We start from the raw sequence: 19492 nt of genomic DNA on the forward strand, positions 1-19492 counted from the left end.
CTACAAACCCATGACCAGCCCTACACATCCATGGCCCTACAAAGCCATGAGCAGCCCTACAAAGCCATGAGCAGCCCTACAAACCCATAACCAACCCTATAAACCCAGAACCACCCCTACAAACCCATGAGCCCTACAAACCCATGACCAAACCTACAGACCCATAACCAGCCCTACAAACCCATGGCCCTACAAACCCACAAGCAGCTTTACAAACCCATAACCAACTGTACAAATCCATTACCAACCCTACACGCCCGTGAGCAGCCCTACAAACCCATAACCAACCTTACAAACTCATGAGCAGCCCCACAGACCCATAACCAGCCCTACAAACCCATGACCAACCCTACACATCCATGGCTCTACAAACCCATAGCCCTACACATCCATGAGCAGTCCTACAAACCCACAACCAGCCCATGACCAAACCTACAAACCCATGAGCAGCCCTACAAACCCATAACCAACCTTACAAACCCATGAGCAGCCCCACGGACCCATAACCAACCCTACAAACCCAGAACCACCCCTAAAACCCATGAGCAGCCCTGCAAACCTATGGCCCTACAAACCCGTGACCAAACCTGCAGACCCATAACCAGCCCTACAAACCCACAGCCCTACAAACCCACGAGCAGCCTTACAAACCCATAACCAACTGTACAAATCCATTACCAACCCTACACACCCGTGAGCAGCCCTACAAACCCATAACCAATCTTACAAACTCATGAGCAGCCCCACAGACCCATAACCAACCCTACAAACTCATGACCACCCCTGCAAATCAATGACCGGTCCTAGACACCCATGAGCAGCTCTACAAACCTATGGCCATACAAGCCCATGAGCAGCCCTACGGACCCATAACCAGCCCTACAAATCGATGACCAGCCCCACAGACCCATAACCAACCTTACAAACCTATAACCAACCCTGTAAATCCATAACCAACCTTACAAACCCATGAGCAGACCCACAGACCCACAACCAGCCCTTCAAAGCCATAACCAGCCCTACAAACCCATGGCCCTACAAACAGGTGGCTCTATAAACCCATGAGCAGCCCCACAGACCATAACCAACCCTACAAACCCATAACCAGCTCACATGGCCCTACAAATCCATGAGCAGCCCTACAACCCATGGCCCTACAAACCCATGACCAATCCTACAAACCCATGATCAGCCCTACAAACCCATGATCAGCCCTACAAACCCATGATCAGCCCTACAAACCCATGATCAGCCGTACAAACCCATGATCAGCCCTACAAACCCATGACCAGCTCTACAAACCCATGACCAGCTCTACAAAACCATGGGCCTACAAACCCGTGAGCGGCCCTACAAACCCGTGAGCGGCCCTACAAACCCGTGAGCGGCCCTACAAACCCGTGAGCGGCCCTAGAAAACCATGAGCAGCCCTAGAAAACCATGAGCAGCCCTAGAAAACCATGGCCCTACAAACCCATGACCAACCCTACAAACCCATGACCAGCCCTACAAACCCATGAGCAGCCCTACAAACCCATGAGCAGCCCTACAAACCCATGAGCAGCCCTACAAACCCATGAGCAGCCCTACAAACCCATGACCAGCCCTACAAACCCATGACCAGCCCTACAAACCCCTGAACAGCCCTACAAACCCATGAACAGCCCTACAAAACCATGAACAGCCCTACAAACCCATAACTGGGCCAACGAATGCATGAGCAGCCCTACCACCCCACAGGCAGCCCCACCACCCCACAGGCAGCCCCACCACCCCACAGGCAGCCCCCAGCCCCATGCCCACCCAGCACTGAGGACCCCCACCCCCACAGCGGCTCCTCCAAACCCCGCTCCTATCACACGCTCCCATCACACACACACACACGTTTTTAACCCCACTGAAGGCATTGCTGATACAAAAAATAACAACAACAATAAAAAAGAGCGGAATTGGCCACGTTTCCCAAAAGGGACACAAGCGGGGGGTCGGAGCAGAGCCCTGCAGGAAGCGGAGCTGTGTGCTGCGGGTGCTGCGCTGGTGGCTGGGATGGGTTGGGGAGAAGGAAGGAGGGCGGCTGTGCTGCGTGCAGGAGGACAGGAAATGGTGACAGAGGCAGATGCGGTTACAGCAGGAGGGCGGCCCGGCCGTCACATGGCTGCAGGGTGGGCGTGCTGGGCTGCTTTCGTGCAGGGCTGTGTTTGGTTGCGTGGAGAGATGCACAGCCTGCAGCTGGCGGGAGGTGCGATGCTGCAAAGGTGGGGAGGGCGGCAGCAACGCGGCCCCAGAGCTTTCCTGGGGGTGGAGGTCATAGAATCACGGAATCATAGAATCATAGAAGTGTAGAAACGCAGGATAACGTAGAATCATAGGAGTATAGAACCAGAGAACCGCAGAACCGCAGAATCCCAGAACCGCAGAACCAGAGAACCGCAGAACCAGAGAACCGCAGAACCAGAGAACCGCAGAATCCCAGACCCGCAGACCCAGAGAATCCCAGACCCGCAGACCCAGAGAATCCCAGAACCGCAGAATCCCAGAACCGCAGAATCCCAGAACCGCAGAATCCCAGAACCGCAGAATCCCAGAACCGCAGAATCCCAGAACCGCAGAATCCCAGAACCGCAGACCCGCAGAACCGCAGACCCGCAGAGTCCCAGAATCCCGGAACCGCAGAATCCCGGAACCGCGGAACTGCAGAATCCCAGAACCGCAGAAACGCAGAGTCCCAGAATCCCAGAAAGTCCCCGCAGAGTCCCAGAACCGCAGAGTCCCAGAACCGCAGAGTCCCAGAACCGCAGAGTCCCAGAACCGCAGAGTCCCAGAACCGCAGAGTCCCAGAACCGCAGGGTCCCAGAACCGCAGAATCAGAGAATGATAGAATGGCCCGTGTTGAAAAGCACCACAACGATCATCTGTTTTCACCCCCCTGCTGAGTGCAGGGTCCCCAACCAGGTGCTGCAGCCCAAGCTGAGGGCAGAGGAATCAAACGTGTGGTTCTGGGGCTGTTTGCTGCTCCCAGGCCCATGGATTTGGGATGGGCGCGTGCTCTGTGTGGCCGGGCTGCTTTCGGGCTGTGTGGAAGAGCTGAGGAGCAAAGGCTGCGTGCTGCATCCCTCCAGCAAACCCAAACACTGCAAGTGCTGAGAGGACACAGAGCTCCTGTGCTCAGCCCGGATCCACTTTGTTCCTGGAAACCAAACCCTGCTCCCATCCACCGCCATCCCCAGCACAAGGAGGAGCGGAGGCAGAGCTGTGCGGCCTCAAAACAAGGCCAGGAGCACCGGGCAGGGGAGAAACAAGGACAGGCTGTGGGCTGCTGCCTTTGTGAGGGGCGGTGGGGGGCAGCCAGCTGCCAGCTCTGCTCCGCTGGGGGGAACAGAAGAGGGGCCATGGGGGTAAACTGAGCTCTCCCACCCTGCTCACGAGGCACAGGTTTGGCCCGGGACCCCCTGCAGATGCAGAGAGGTGCTGGAGCTGTCAGGTTCCCATCCTGGGCTCCGCTGGGGAGGGGCAGCAGGCACTCAGGGCTTAGATAACATCACTGCCTTCGAATCGAAGGCACTGAGTCACTGCCTCCCCGCGCTGCACTTGGTTCCTGGCTCAGCCGGGGGAGTTTCCAGCCTTCAGAACAAGGGAGGCAGCGAGGGATGGGACGGGGAGGCAGATGTGGCGCCAGCCTGCGCGGGAAGAAAACTGCGCTCCCCGCTCAGCATCAGCATCTGCGAATCTGCCGACCGGCTGCAGAACAAGGAAACTGAAAGGAGAAAAGAGGCACTCCCACAAATACCTGTTTTCAACCCAAAACGTGGCTTTTAATCCCAGAAATACCTGTTTTCTCCCCTAAAATGGGGCTTTTTCTCCCAGAAATACCTGTTTTTCCCCAAAAATGAGGCTTTTCCTCCCAGAAATACCTGTTTTTCCTCAAAACTGGGGCTTTTTCTCCCAGAAATACCTGTTTTTCCCCAAAAATGGGGCTTTTTCTCCCATAAATCCCTATTTTTCTCACCAAAAATGGGGCTTTTTCTCCCAGAAATACCTGTTTTTCCTCAAAAATGGGGCTTTTCCTCCCAGAAATACCTGTTTTTCCTCAAAACTGGGGCTTTTTCTCCCAGAAATACCTGCTTTCTCCCCAAAAATGGGGCTTTTTCTCCCATAAATCCCTATTTTTCTCACCAAAAATGGGGCTTTTTCTCCCAGAAATACCTGTTTTTCCTACAAAATTGGGGCTTTTTCTCCCAGAAATACCTGTTTTTCCCCAAAAATGGGGCTTTTTCTCCCAGAAATACCTGTTTTTCCTACAAAATTGGGGCTTTTTCTCCCAGAAATACCTGTTTTCTCCCAAAAATGGGGCTTTTTCTCCCAGAAATACCTGTTTTTTCCTCAAAAATGGGGCTTTTTCTCCCAGAAATACCTGTTTTTCCTCAAAAATGGGGCTTTTTCTCCCAGAAATACCTGTTTTCTCCCAAAAATGGGGCTTTTTCTCCCAGAAATACCTGTTTTTCCTCAAAAATGGGGCTTTTTCTCCCAGAAATACCTGTTTTTTCCTCAAAAATGGGGCTTTTTCTCCCAGAAATACCTGTTTTCCCCCAAAAATGGGGCTTTTTCTCCCAGAAATACCTGTTTTTTCCTCAAAAATGGGGCTTTTTCTCTCCCAGAAATACCTGTTTTCCTCCCAAAAATGGGGCTTTTTCTCCCAGAAATACCAGTTTTCCCCCAAAACTGGGGCTTTTCCTCCCAGAAATACCTGTTTTGCCCCAAAAATGGGGCTTTTTCTCCCAGAAATACCTGTTTTTCCTCAAAAATGGGGCTTTTTCATCCCAGAAATACCTGTTTTTCCCCAAAAATGGGGATTTTCCTCCCAGAAATACCTGCTTTCTCCCCAAAAATGGGGCTTTTTCTCCCATAAATCCCTATTTTTCTCCCCAAAAATGGGGCTTTTTCTCCCATAAATACCTATTTTTCTCCCCAAAAATGGGGCTTTTCCTCCCAGAAATACCAGTTTTTCCCCAAAAATGGGGCTTTTTCTCCCAGAAATACCTGTTTTCTCCCAAAAATGGGGCTTTTTCTCCCAGAAATACCTTTTTTTCCTCAAAAATGGGGCTTTTTCTCCCAGAAATACCTGTTTTTCTCCCAAAATGGGGCTTTTCTCCCAGAAATACCTGTTTTTCCTCAAAATGGGCTTTTTCTCCCAGAAATACCTGTTTTTCCTCAAAAATGGGGCTTTTCCTCCCAGAAATACCTGTTTTTTTCCCAAAAATGGGGCTTTTTCTCCCAGAAATACCTGTTTTCTCCCAAAAATGGGGCTTTTTCCTCCCAGAAATACCAGTTTTCCCCAAAATGGGGCTTTTCCTCCCAGAAATACCTGTTTTCCCCAAAATGGGGCTTTTCCCCCCAGAAATACCTGTTTTTCCTCAAAAATGGGGCTTTTTCTCCCAGAAATACCTGTTTTTTCCCAAAAATGGGATTTTCCTCCCAGAAATACCTGTTTTCCCAAAAATGGGGCTTTTTCTCCCAGAAATACCTTTTTTCTCCCAAAATGGGGCTTTTCCTCCCAGAAATACCTGTTTTTCCTCAAAAATGGGGCTTTTCCTCCCAGAAATACCTGTTTTTTCCCAAAAATGGGGCTTTTCCTCCCAGAAATACCTGTTTTTTCCCAAAAATGGGGCTTTTTCTCCCAGAAATACCTGTTTTTCCTCAAAAATGGGGCTTTTTCTCCCAGAAATACCTGTTTTTCCCCAAAATGGGGCTTTTCCCCCAGAAATACCTGTTTTTCCCAAAAATGGGGCTTTTCCTCCCAGAAATACCTTTTTTCCCAAAAATGGGGCTTTTTCTCCCAGAAATACCTGTTTTTCCCCAAAAAATGGGCTTTTTCTCCCAGAAATACCTGTTTTTCCTCAAAATGGGGCTTTTTCTCCCAGAAATACCTGTTTTTCCCAAAAATGGGGCTTTCTCCCAGAAATACCTGTTTTTCCTCAAAAATGGGGCTTTTCTCCCAGAAATACTTTTTTCCCAAAAATGGGGCTTTTCTCCCAGAAATACCTGTTTTCCCCAAAAATGGGGCTTTCTCCCAGAAATACCTGTTTTTCCCAAAATGGGGCTTTTCTCCCAGAAATACCTGTTTTTCCCAAAAATGGGGCTTTTCTCCCAGAAATACCTTTTTTCCAAATGGGGCTTTTCTCCAGAAATACCTTTTTTCCCCAAAAATGGGGCTTTTCTCCCAGAAATACTTTTTTCCAAAAATGGGGCTTTTCCTCCCAGAAATACCTTTTTTCCCAAAATGGGGCTTTTCTCCCAGAAATACCTTTTTTCCCAAAAATGGGGCTTTTTCTCCCAGAAATACTTTTCCCAAAATGGGGCTTTTTCTCCCAGAAATACCTGTTTTTCCCCAAAAATGGGGCTTTTTCTCCCAGAAAAACCTGTTTTTCCTCAAAAATGGGGCTTTTCTTTTTTCCCAAAATGGGGCTTTTTCCCAGAAATACCTGTTTTTCCAAATGGGTATCCCAGAAATACGTTCCTGGTTTTCTCCCAGAAATACTTTTTTTCCCAAAAATGGGGCTTTTTCTCCCAGAAATACCTGTTTTTCTCCCAAAAATGGGGCTTTTTCCTCCCAGAAATACCTGTTTTTTCCTCAAAAATGGGGCTTTTTCCTCCCAGAAATACCTTGTTTTTCCTGAAAAATGGGGCTTTTCCTCCCAGAAATACCTGTTTTTCCTCAAAAATGGGGCTTTTTCATCCCAGAAATACCTGTTTTTCCCCAAAAAATGGGGATTTTCCTCCCAGAAATACCTGCTTTCTCCCAAAAATGGGGCTTTTTCTCCCATAAATCCCTATTTTTCTCCCCAAAAATGGGGCTTTTTCTCCCAGAAATACCTGATTTTCTCCCAAAAATGGGGCTTTTCCTCCCAGAAATACCTGTTTTCCCCAAAAATGGGGCTTTTTCTCCCAGAAATACCTGTTTTTCCTCAAAAATGGGGCTTTTTCTCCCAGAAATACCTGTTTTTCCTCAAAAATGGGGCTTTTTCTCCCAGAAATACCTGTTTTCTCCCAAAAATGGGGCTTTTCCTCCCAGAAATACCTGTTTTTCCTCAAAACTGAGGCTTTTTCTCCCAGAAATACCTGTTTTTCCTCAAAAATGGGGCTTTTCCTCCCAGAAATACCTGTTTTTCCTCAAAAATGGGGCTTTTTCTCCCAGAAATACCTGTTTTTCTCCCAAAAATGGGGCTTTTTCTCCCAGAAATACCAGTTTTTCCCCCAAAACTGGGGCTTTTCCTCCCAGAAATACCTGTTTTGCCCCAAAACTGGGGCTTTTTCTCCCAGAAATACATGTTTTTCCCAAAAATGGGGCTTTTTTCTCCCAGAAATACCTGTTTTTCCTCAAAAATGGGGCTTTTTCTCCCAGAAATACCTGTTTTTTCCCAAAAATGGGGCTTTTTTCTCCCAGAAATACCTGTTTTTTCCTCAAAATGGGGCTTTTTCTCCCAGAAATACCTGTTTTTCTCCCTCAAAAATGGGGCTTTTTCTCCCAGAAATACCTGTTTTCCCCCAAAACTGGGGCTTTTTCTCCCAGAAATACCTGTTTTTCCTCAAAAATGGGGCTTTTTCTCCCAGAAATACCTGTTTTTCCTCAAAAATGGGGCTTTTCCTCCAAAAAATACCTGTTTTTCTCCCAAAAATGGGGCTTTTCTCCCAGAAATACCTGTTTTTCCCCAAAAATGGGGCTTTTCCTCCCAGAAATACCTGTTTTTCCCCAAAAATGGGGCTTTTCTCCCAGAAATACCTGTTTTTCTCCCAAAAATGGGGCTTTTCTCCCAGAAATACCTGTTTTTTTCCCAAAAATGGGGCTTTTCTCCCAGAAATACCTGTTTTTCCCCAAAAATGGGGCTTTTCCTCCCAGAAATACCTGTTTTTCTCCCAAAAATGGGGCTTTTCTCCCAGAAATTACTGTTTTTCCCCAAAAATGGGGCTTTTCCTCCCAGAAATACCTGTTTTTCTCACCAAAAATGGGGCTTTTCCTCCCAGAAATACCTGTTTTTCTCACCAAAAATGGGGCTTTTCCTCCCAGAAATACCTGTTTTTCCCCAAAAATGGGGCTTTTCCTCCCAGAAATACCTGTTTTTCTCACCAAAAATGGGGCTTTTCCTCCCAGAAATACCTGTTTTTCCCCAAAAATGGGGCTTTTCTCCCAGAAATACCTGTTTTTCCCAAAAATGGGGCTTTTCTCCCAGAAATTACTGTTTTCCCCAAAAATGGGGCTTTTCCTCCCAGAAATACCTGTTTTTCCCCAAAATGGGGCTTTTCTCCCAGAAATACCTGTTTTTCCCAAAAATGGGGCTTTTTCCTCCCAGAAATACCTGTTTTTCTCCCAAAAATGGGGCTTTTCTCCCAGAAATACCTGTTTTTTCCCAAAAATGGGGCTTTTTCTCCCAGAAATACCTGTTTTTCCTCAAAAATGGGGCTTTTTCTCCCAGAAATACCTGTTTTTCTCTCAAAAATGGGGCTTTTTCTCCAGAAATTCTGTTTTTCCCAAAAATGGGGCTTTTTCTCCCAGAAATACCTGTTTTTCCCATGGGTCTTTTTTTTTTTCCCAAAAATGGGGCTTTTCCTCCCAGAAATACCTGTTTTCTCCCAAAAATGGGGCTTTTTCTCCCAGAAATACCTGTTTTTCCTCAAAAATGGGGCTTTTTCTCCCAGAAATACCTGTTTTTCCCCAAAAATGTTGCTTTTCCTTGCAGAAATATTCATTCTCTTTCCCAAAAAATGGGCCTTTTTCTCCCAGAAATCCTAGTTTCTTCCCGAATGCATGGATTTTCTCCCCCAAATTCGTGTTTTTCCCCTATAACGCGGTTTTCCCGTCACCCCGTGCTCCATCCGCGCTTCAGGCTGTGATCTCAAGGTTCCCTTTAAAGCACCGAGGAAAACGAAGCGACGCGCAGCATCCCGTTGGTTCTGCCTGTCTGACAGGGCGGTGGGCACGGCTCCCGAACGGACGGCCGGGATTCTGCGCGTACTTTGATTCCAGCCTCTCCTCACCGGCAGCCGCTGACATTTGTAACGCCAAGGTTTCGCGACCGGCACACGGAGATGCCGAGAAGCTGCGCGTGCAGCCAAAGGGCTGAGAGCAGCGGTGCGAACGCAGCGAGTGCTGCCTGCCCAACTGCCGGCTTCAGCTCACGGCTCCCAGCGAGAAACGCTGGTCATCAACCCGCACAGCGATTAAAGCCCGCTGTGAAATTATTTTAGGGTTTGGTGTCCTCAGTGGGTGAACCCGGCACCTGCCTGTGCGGCAGCGCGTGGCCTTTCGGCTCAGACGTCAGCCCCAAACCCCAAAGCAACAGCGCGCGGACTTCGTGCAGCCCCTGCGTTCCTCGAGTCAGGGATCGCTGACGCACTGCGGTGCCCCATTTCTGCTGCGGCACCACGCGGGATTGCTGAACCCAGCTTCTCTCAGGACTCCGCGCACCCCACAGGCATCCGCCCAACGCGCGCAACTGCCGCCGTCTGCCGCCGCGCCCCTCAAGCAGTATCGTCAAAGTTCTTTCCGCGGTCTCTGCTGCCACCTCGTGGCCAATGCGCGGAACTGCCGCTGTCTGCCGTCGAATCCCGCCAGCAGCACAACGCATGCGCGTACAAATGCGGAAGTGGCGTTTTAAACGCTCTGCGCAGCTGATCCGCTGCTCTCTATGGTGATCGGTCCTCCAGCTCATAGCGAACATGTGCCTGTCAACTTAAAGATAGCAATTGTTTCCACAAACCGCTACGAGTACGGGCAAGCAGTCGATTCTCGGACAGCCGGCTCAGCGATATTCTCCCCCTTCTAATCCAGGATGCCCCTCGTCTATTTCCGCCGTTTTAAGCCCGAGCCCACCCGGGAACGGACCGGTTGGGCTCACAGCTGCCCCTCAGCCCCTCGCAGCACCCAACTCGCTCGCTGCCCCGGTGACCTAGCGAACGTCCCCTTCCACCCCCAGCCCTGCACCATCCCCCAGCCGTTTAAAAGCCTTCTCAGCGGCAGTGGAACGCGAGCAGCTCGGAGATCCGCTGTCGCGGTACCGGCGTGCAGCAGTACCGACACGGCAGCAACCCGGGACCGGCAAGGCTCGGGAAAGCAACCCGCATGCGCGAATCCGGGCACTGCTTTACTCAAGCGCCACTCCCGGCACAGAACTGCGCACGTGCCGGTATCGGTTCGGCGCTACGCACGCGCCGCTCTCGGCACAACACTGCGCATGCCCAAGCCTAGACGCTTTACTGCGCAAGCGCTGCCCTCCACACCGCACTACGCATGTGCCACTGACGCATCCCCATTGCGCATGCGCGAGCCTCGGAAAAACTACGCATCCACTGCTCTCGGCACTGCACGGCGCATGCGCCACTCTCGACACAGCACTACGCATGCCCGAGCGTCAGCACGGCCCTGCGCATGTGCAAGTCTCGGGACCGGGCTACGCATGTCCCAGTCTTTACTCTGTTGGTCTGCTCCCAAGGCAGGCTCGGGTTCAAACAGTCCTATGAAACAGGCAAGGAGCACGGCCGACTGCAAGAGAGAAAACCATTGCTGAGCCCGTGGTCCAGGAATCGACTGCTCGCCTGCATCTCAAGGCTCTGTAAATTCGAATGCGAGTTGTTTTCTGGTGCATGCGCACTGTTGCCTGGAGGACTAACCATAACAAAGCCCGGCGGATTCGCTGCGCAGAGCGACGAGAACGGACGTACCGTACGTACACCACTTCCGCGTGCCTGCGCGCATGCGCCCTGCTGCACCAAACGCCCACGGCCGCCATTCCACCGATTGGCCACGACGGGGCACCGGAGACCACGGAAACAACAACAACGACCGGATCGACGCGGAGCGGCGCCGCAGCTTCTGGAGCTCCGTTCTTTGGCGTGAGGGCAGAGGAAAACGCAGTTGGATGGGGGGGGTGAGGGAGGAGGAAGTTACGTCACTTGGAAAGAGACGAAGAAAACCAAGGAAAACTTCTCTACACCCAGCAAACCTCTGCTAAGTGCTTCAGAATATCTGCAAATAAGTAATCATTTGATTTTGTCATGTTGTGGTGGGTTTTTTTTTGTTTGTTTGTTTTGCCAGCATCTGAGGTGATGAAAAAAGCTGGTATCAGTTGGACAGGTGGGTGCAGCAAAGCCAAGGATGGCTAGGAACGACTGACACTCGTTAACGTGGCAAAACAATTGCAATGCAAAACAGACAGCCAACTTCAATAAGAAAACATAGCGCTAACAACTTCCGTACCTGGCCACAGCAGTCTCAGATCCCACCCGGGTCTCCCGAGCCTTGTAAATATCCACTGCGATATCAAGTCTGATATCGAGCCATTTGTCATCAGTTCTTCCACTCACAACCCACGCCAGGATCTGCCATGGGGCTTCTGACTGCGGGCACCACGGCTGAGCTGTTTTAAGAACAGTGGGATTCCCAGGCACGGTTTCAAGGATTCGGTCTGCTTTTGACCCAGAGGAAGAATTAATATGAAATGTGAGGTATGCATAAGTCATTGTGAGACGAGCTTCTCAGCATCACCTTTGGGAAACAGAGAATGGATTTGTCACAAAAGCCTCAGCGCAGCAGTGACATAGAACACTAAGAACAATGAGACGCTTCGTGAGGAGGCAAGGAGCTGTACGACCTCCGTCTGGGAAATCCAGATCCATTTGCCCCCAGACTCTTATTTGGCAACTGTTCTGGATTCAGCTGAACATTCTGTTCCTGAGCACAACTCAAAACTACAGAGGATACAAAGGGAGTTTTACGTAGGCAGAATAAAAAGAATGCTATGTTCCTTCAGTATTGGGAAAATAAAAATAAAAAAAAAAACAAAAAAACACACACACAGAAGCCATCCCCAAAACACCACTATATGGGAAACACAGCAGCAGAGAAGAAAGCACCCATATTTCCCCAAACCACTGCTCCAAGGAACAAAGGAAAAGAAAGAAGAAATATAAATTTATTCTACGTGCTACCTGCTTGAAGGCATATACCACTCTCACTTTAAAAGCATGAAAGAGAAAAATAAAATGCACAGAGTACTCTCTTCCAACAAGACGTGCATTTGGTCGGGGCAGCAAATGGCGCAGCTCTGTATCACAAGAACTGCAGTCATGAGCACCGAGCTCCCAAGTGGCAGCCAAACCAACCAAACGTGCCGATGGATGGGCAGAATCCTTCAGTAGGACAGCCAGGAAAAGCATCCAACGAAGCACCCGCTTCTCAGCCTTCTGGTTCCTTTTTGAAAATCCAGAGGTCTCTGTGTTGCTCCTCCTCCAGCCTGCAAAGCCTGAGCTCGCAGGCTGGTGGAAGTCCAGGAACAGGTCGGGTTATTACAGCCAGTCCGCAGAAGGACTGACTGCTTTCCTCGCCCCCAGTCTCGGTTCTTTGACTGGTATCTCCCAAGGGTCACCTGGTGCTCTTCTGACGAAGGCCACACGACTTTCTAGCTGCGACTCTTTGACCTGGATCAAGCTGAAGGATGCTTGACTCACTGCAGCCAGTCGCCTTATCAGCTACAACTCCAGAATTCCATCCACCAATCTGCTGCTTCTCTGTGGCTTTACTGTCCAGCACGCTACCCTGCGTTCCAGAGACAGGACAGCTAACAACGCTGTTTGGAGAAACAGCAGACCCTCTTCCGTTGCCACCTGTTAAACACAGCACAATAGTGAAGGCGCTGCCCCACGCATGCAGGGGCTGCACCCTGTGCACATTGCTCTTACGAGCAGTGCGTAGCAAGATGCCAGGGGCTGTGAGATGTGATGACACAAAGGAGTTTGGTGATCGGGGCACAGTCGGTACAGCTGGGGAAGGCTGCCTGCTCAGCAGCTCTGGGGAAACTCAGCAGGTGCACCTGTCGGTACGGCCCCCAGGCTCTTAACCCAATGCCAAAAGCATTAGGTTTAGAGCTGCACTGTGGGCTGATATACTTATCTTTAGAGCTCCCGTGAAACTTGGGGTTCAGGTCAAGAAGAAAATTAATGCTGCCTCCCAGCCAGTCCCAGTGAGGCAAAGGCAACCAGAACACCCAGGGCAGGCAAAGGCAAGGAAAACGCCTCAAGGAAAGCCAAGGCAAGGGCAAGCCTGCAGGGAAGGGCCAGAGTCAAGAACTCAGGAGGAAGGAAACAGGCAGACTGCAGAGTATCCCACAGCACAGGAACGAGCTCCTTTGGGAGCTCTACGTTGCAGCAAGCAACGGGTAAACGTTGGTGGGGGTACGTTGTCCTCAGCAGTTTGGGCAACCAGCAGCCAGTCAGCAAAGTCAGGGCGTTCCAGGAGATGAAGCTTTCTCTTTCTCGCTGCTCTCGTGAAGAGCCACAGCTTTCTGGCTGCAGCTGTTACACCACCAGAGCGCTGCGGTTCCCTGCCACCGCCTGCTGAATGCAGTACAGTGATGAAGGCGCTGTCCCACAAATGCAAGGCAGCGCCTCCAGCACAGAAGTGCACTGCAGTGCTGCGTTCTCTGCACACAGTGCTGCTTAACAGCACCTCTGTGGCTGGGAGCAGACAAGAAGGCGGAGGGACTCAACATTTGCGCCTCCGTCTTCTCCAGCTGCTCATCACATCGCCCTCAAGTATTACATTTGGTAGGTGGGAATTGAGGAAGCAACGCCACCCGGCCACCCCCCCCCCCTTCCCATCCCACACCGTGAGCAAAGACCAGGCTGCAGCCCGCCTGTAGAACCAGAAATCCAGGAGTCCCTGGGACCCGATCAGACGCATCGCAGAGTCGTAAGGGAGTTTGGTGATGTCGTCGCCAAGCCACTCTCAGTGGTATTTGAAAAGTCGTGGCAATCAGGTGAGGTCCCTGGTGAATGGAAAAAAGGCAGCATCACAGCCATTTTTAAGGGAAGAAAGAACGATCCTGGCAACTACCAGCATAAGTCTCACCTCTCTGCTGGGAAAGAGCAGATCCTCGTGGAAGTTGTGCTAAAGGCACGCAAATGAGAGGGAGGTGATACAGGAGGACCAGCGTGGCTTTGCCAAGGCTGAACCCTGCTTGCCCAACCTGGCGGCTGCCTGTGGCGGTGTCACTGCATCAATAGACGAGCCAAGAGCCACTGATATCATCCACCTGGAGTTCAGGAAGGCCTTCGACGCACTGTCCCGCAACATCCTTCTCTCCAAGTTGCAAAGACACGGATGCGATGGGTGGACTGTTCGATGGGCAAAGAACCGGCCGCGGGATCGAGTCCAGAGAGCGGCGCTCAACGGCTCCACGTCTGGATGACGACTGGTGTCCCAAAGGGGTCCGTGCTGGGGCTGGGACTCTTCAATATCTTCATCAGTGACAGCACCGGCGGGGTCAGGCGCACCCTCAGAATATCTGGCGATGACACCAAGCTGTGGGGAGCAGCGACACAGCAGAGGGACGGGATGCCAGCCAGAGGGACCCAGACAGGCTCCGGTCAGCAGGTGAGGAGAGGTGATCCTGCCCCTCTGCCCTGTGCTGAAGAGGCCTCACCTGGAGCCCTGTGTCCATATGAAGAGTCGTCAGTGCAGAAGAGACACGGACCCGTTGGAGCACATACAGAAGACGGCCCCAAAATACAAAGAACCAAAGGATCAAACACCTCTCCTCCAAGGACAGGCTGAGAGCGGGGGCTGTTCGGCCCGGAGAAGTGAAGGCTCCGAGGTGACCTGGTAACAGCCTCTCGATACCTAAAGGAAAGAACAAGGGAAAACTGAGGTGAAGTACATGGAAAACATCTTTTACAGTGAGGGTGGTGAGGCAGTTGGACGGGTTGCCAGAGGTGAGGTAGATGCACTGTTCCTTTTCAGGTGAGGCTGAGTCAGAGCAGCCTGATCTAACTGTGGATGTCCTTTTCACTGTGGGGCAGTTGGATCAGATCCTCATAAACAGTACCAAGTACTCCAGTTGGGATGATCCACATCGATTCACAGAGTCCTCTGTGCCAGTCCCAGTACTCAGCAGACCAGGGGACTCACTTTGTCACACTGCTGGGTCCCACAGCTGCAGCGATGCTTAATGGGGGTCAGGGGATGGGAGGAAGAGGGGTGCGAGTATGGGAAATTAATAGCATCCCTTGGCAAATGGGATGAGATCTGGGGACATCCTGACTACAGTGGTCCAGAAGAGGACAATCCTTACTTTTTTTTTATTAACTGCCATAAAAACAGAAAGAGCTTTAGGACCCGAGGTGCTCAGCCACAACGTGCTCTGAGAACAATGCCCTGATTCATTATCACTGACAGATCTGTAAGGGAGATAAGGGAGAGAACCAGAAAACAGCAACAGAACATCTGTGGTCATTATACCTGAATGGTGCAGACTATATTATACTGAGTGAGATGAAGCCACTGGGGTTTGGGAGCATTCTTCAGGTCCTGACTGATGCACCTCACTCTATCAGCAGCCGTGGAGGTGAGAGCACAGAGCTCATGGAGTGAGGTGAGCCCCTTGCAGCCCTATTTGATCCCTAATTGAGCTTCCCAGAGTCACCAGAAATCTGCCTGCATACAAGCAGTGCACCAACACGGGCTCATGATGTTCCATTGCCCGCTCCACAGATTAGAGGAGCTCCAGCAATCCTTAAACCCCATCGAGCTGCAAAATGAGATCAGAAGAGACAAAGAACATAATTTAATACATGATAATGATGCACAGTATGCCCTTAGACAACTCTATATGGGTGGAATTAATACATAGCACTGTTAACTACAGCCATGAGAACGGGCTGGGATGACGTGGCGGCAGACAAACCATGTTTGGAGCCCTGGGTTGAAGATGACGAGGTGAGATTCATCAAAGATGGAACAGAGGCTCAACCAGAAGGTAATGGGCTTAAACAGATTTGCAAAAACAATTTGCAGAATGCAGAACCTCTTTATGGAAAAGCTCTCAGGATTCCCAGAGCTGCAATGCTCAGTCAGCCAACCAGCTTTATCCTGGGGCTGACTGAAGCATTCCAGAAATGAGGGAGCAGTGAAAGAAAGAAACTTGTGAGTCCTTCCATTACCATATCAGAGGAAGGGAGAGAACCCCTTCAGCTCCCCTAGAGAAGAAAGGAAGGGCATTGTAAGGACAAACACAGGAGGTACAGCTGCTCTAATCCAGTTCAGAATCCTGCAAGAAAGGAGAGTTCCCAGCCTTACAATGAAGAAGCAAACCCCACACTCCAAAGGAAGCAATCTCCAGGTAGAGATACTGCCCTTAGAAGTATCCAGGATCCCTAGGAAGAGGTAGATCACAGCCCTGCAATTAAGCAGGAATCACTCACCCTTCTTAAAGACCTCTGCTCACCCTACATTCCACAGGAAACAGTTTTCAGGTAGAGATGCAGCCCTTGCAGGTGCCACCCCTTAAATGTGGTCAGGACCCCCCATGAAAGGCAGAGCCCACAGCTCTGGAATAAAGAAGGAATCACTCACCCCATTCCAAAGACAAACAGCCCACACTCCCAAGGAAGTAGTCGCCAGATACAGATGCTCCTGCTGCCAGCCCTTAATTGTAATCAGGATTCCCCATAAAGGGGAGATCACAGCCCTGAAATAAAGAAAGACTAAATTACCCCAATCCAAAGACCCCCACTCCCCCAAAGAAGCAGTCTCCAAAGAGGGATGCTGCCCTTATCGTCCCCAGCCCTTAAATGTGGTCAGGGAAGAGTGGAGCCAGGCTCAGCCCTATCTGGTCCCATAGGTGCATTGCTTCCACCTGTGCTCACAGGGCTACAGCCCTCACCAGGTGCTCCATCACTGCTTCAGGATGTGACCTCACGGTTCCCATAAAGGCATAAAAAAAAAGAAAAAAAAGAAAAAAAAGGAGTAATGACCAGCAGGCAATGGGAGTCTGCCTGTCCAGCAAGGGGAGGTTTATCAGTGGATGAGCTACGATAGCCCACATGTTTTGATCCCAATCTGTCCTCAAAGACAACTGGTGACATTTCTAATAAATAGAGGAGCACTTGTTTTGATGATTATCAGGGAAGCATCCCAACCACCCTACGCCTTTGCTGCTACAGATGTAAAGCATCAACCCACGACCACGTTAAGTGCCATCACCTCTTAGGCAAAACCCAGCTGTTCGTTTGCTGCCTGTTGAGATGGGAGGTGAAAAAGAACAAGCACACAGAGCAAGGAACCAAAAACCTGGGAGGTTACAAGTGTGATAATTGGGTTTTGGTGTTATGTTGTATGAAAGGGCTGCTGCAGCCTCAGCACTGGCTGCTGTGGTTTCGTTGGGTCTCAGCTTTGATGTTCAGCTGAAAGCTTTCTTCCGTGCTCTGGCAGAGGGCTGCAAACCAGCTCAGGTCTGAGGCATGGCTCTGCAACGCTGGGGTGGAAGGAGGTTGGCAAAGCCTCGTTCTGCACCACAAAAATGTGGCTCGGAGGTCTCCCACCAGTCTGGGCCTGAGCCTGCCTCGCTCCCAAGTGCCCGTCTTTGATGAGGAGCTTAGAAAATATTTTGTAGTGAAAACTGGCTGCTTTTCCTCTTGCTTCGTGCTCAGAGCTGCATGGACCCTGCAGCCCCCGTGCTCGCTGTGGGCAGCTTTCCAGGCGTGGTGGGTGCAGGGAGCATTGCTCAAGGCAGAGCAGGAGCAAAGCACCAAGAGGGGCTCAAAAACAATGCTTGATGTGTAAGGGCAGCCTCAGCCCTGCTCCTCCTGTTCTGCAGGTCACGGAGATGGGTGCAAAGGGCCGTGCTCTTATTTGGGTGCTGTTGGCCAAAGCAGTGTGCTCTGTGTAGGCTTGGCTCTGGGCAGGGAACACTGGAGGGCTTGAAGGTGATGTCCTCCCTCGTTGCATGGAGGTTTGGGTTTGGGGATGGGGACAGTGCTAGGAGTGTGTCTCTGAAAGCAGTGGGGATGGAAAGGAGTCAGGGATCATAGAGTCATGAAGGTTGGAAAAGACCTCTTAGATCCTGAACTCCAACACATCGCATGGCCACGTTCCTCAGTGCCACATCTACACGGTTCTGAACACCTCCAAGGACGGTGAGCCCACCACTCCCTGGGCAGCTTGTGCCAATGCTTCTCCACTCTTCGGAGGAGTTGTTCCCCATACCCAGCCTGACCCTCTCCTGGTGCAATATGAGGCCATCTCCTCTCATCCTATTGCTGTTACCTGGAGAGCAGAGGCCAACCCCCCCCCTTCACAACCTCCTTTCAGGAGCTGTAGGGAGCAGTGAGGTCTCTTGAGCCTCCTCTTCCCCACACTGTCCCACTCCATCCTCTCAGCCACTTCCATAAGACCTGAGTAGGGATAGAGAGGAGAAGGATTGTGGTGGTGCTTTGTTTGGCTCGACACCTCGACTCCCCAGCCTCATCCTCCAGCACCAAGTACCGCAGCTTTCCCCTAAAGCATCCCCAGCATCCAACCACGGCCCCAACCCCAAACCAACGCATCTCTTTGGCACACCAGAGCCACCCCAACCCCTCTCCCCTCCTGCCCAGCACTGACTCAGACGTCCCCTACGTGCTGTGCGGAGTTTCCTCGCCGTCACCCCGCACCTCGCACCGCAGGGTGCAGCGAGGCCGGGCCGGTCTGTGCATGCACACTGCTTTTGTCTGCTGCTGTAGAGGAGCAGAAAGTGCTGGAGGGAAACCTCTGAACGACGAAAACCACGCGGGGCTCCATTGTTCCTTGCATCCATGGAAAATTACTCCTGCTCACTCTTCCTTTTGCTTGAGCGGCTCCAAACCACGCTCGGAGGAGGAGGGGAGTGTGTGTATGTGTGGGGTCAGAGCTGTTCCTTTTTTTGCCTCTAAATGATTTATTCTGAAAGGCTCTGGGCTTTGTGTCGCTGGGAAAACACACAGCAAGCAGAAAGTGTTTGGGGAGCGACCATTTAAATGTCACTGGGGGAGGAAGAGGAAGAAGAGGAAGCAAGGAGCCCCCACACCCCAGCAATGCAGCCCCGCTCCCATCTGGCACAAGTTGTCTCTTTGCTGTTCTGTCTCTAAGCAGAAAGCATTTCTGCCCCTCGCCGAGCCGCCCATTGGCTGCTGTTGCCTTTGGAGGAAGCTGCAGGCGTGCGCAGAGCAGCATCGCTGTGAGCATGCACAGAGCAGTACCCTTCAATTGTGCAAAGAGCAGCACTCCTCCAGGGTACTCAGCACATAGTCTCACTGTGAGCACGCACAGAGTAGCATCGTTGCAAGACTGCATGGAGCAAAATCACTGGAAGCTGGCAGTGCTCAGGGCCAGGGCTCGGAGCAACCTGATTTAGTCTGAGATGTCTCTGCCCATGGTGCTGGGTTGGAGCTGGATACCTCCAACGTCCCTCCCAACCCAAACCATGCCGTGGCCCTGTGATGTTTCTGCTGTGCACAGAGCACTGTTGCTGCAAGCTCTTCTCTGCTCAGCCAGGACAGAGCTGGGTGTCACCTGGTGCTTATCTGCAAGCGTTCCTTAGACAGAGGTGTTCCTGGCACCCACAGCTCTTTTTGCATCGAAGAGTCTTGGGTTGGGCTTTTTTTGCATATATTTCTGCCTTTGCAGTTGGTTTTCTTCTGCTTTGGGAGC

At 51.1% G+C, this 19492-nt stretch overlaps 2 long non-coding RNA genes across 8 annotated transcripts; one reads left to right on the forward strand and one right to left on the reverse strand.

Annotated features, from left to right (window-relative positions):
• Nucleotides 1-11940: 11940 nt before the first annotated feature.
• On the reverse strand, nucleotides 11941-19142 carry LOC146542487 (uncharacterized). 7 transcript variants are annotated; one of them, XR_014880205.1, is made up of 3 exons: nucleotides 18573-19142; nucleotides 15287-16514; nucleotides 11941-14668 (listed from the first exon to the last, which is right to left on the reverse strand). It is a non-coding gene; the product is annotated as an uncharacterized LOC146542487 (long non-coding RNA). The 7 variants fall into 7 exon arrangements; XR_014880204.1 differs by having other exon boundaries at nucleotides 18478-19142; XR_014880203.1 differs by having other exon boundaries at nucleotides 18428-19142.
• LOC146542488 (uncharacterized) lies at nucleotides 14551-16947 on the forward strand. Its single transcript, XR_014880208.1, has 2 exons — nucleotides 14551-14696; nucleotides 15693-16947. It is a non-coding gene; the product is annotated as an uncharacterized LOC146542488 (long non-coding RNA).
• Nucleotides 19143-19492: the final 350 nt, after the last annotated feature.

The sequence above is a fragment of the Meleagris gallopavo genome, chromosome 30 (genome assembly GCF_905368555.1).
Source record: "Meleagris gallopavo chromosome 30, MGAL_WU_HG_1.1, whole genome shotgun sequence".
In the NCBI taxonomy this organism is placed as follows: Eukaryota; Metazoa; Chordata; class Aves; order Galliformes; family Phasianidae; genus Meleagris; species Meleagris gallopavo.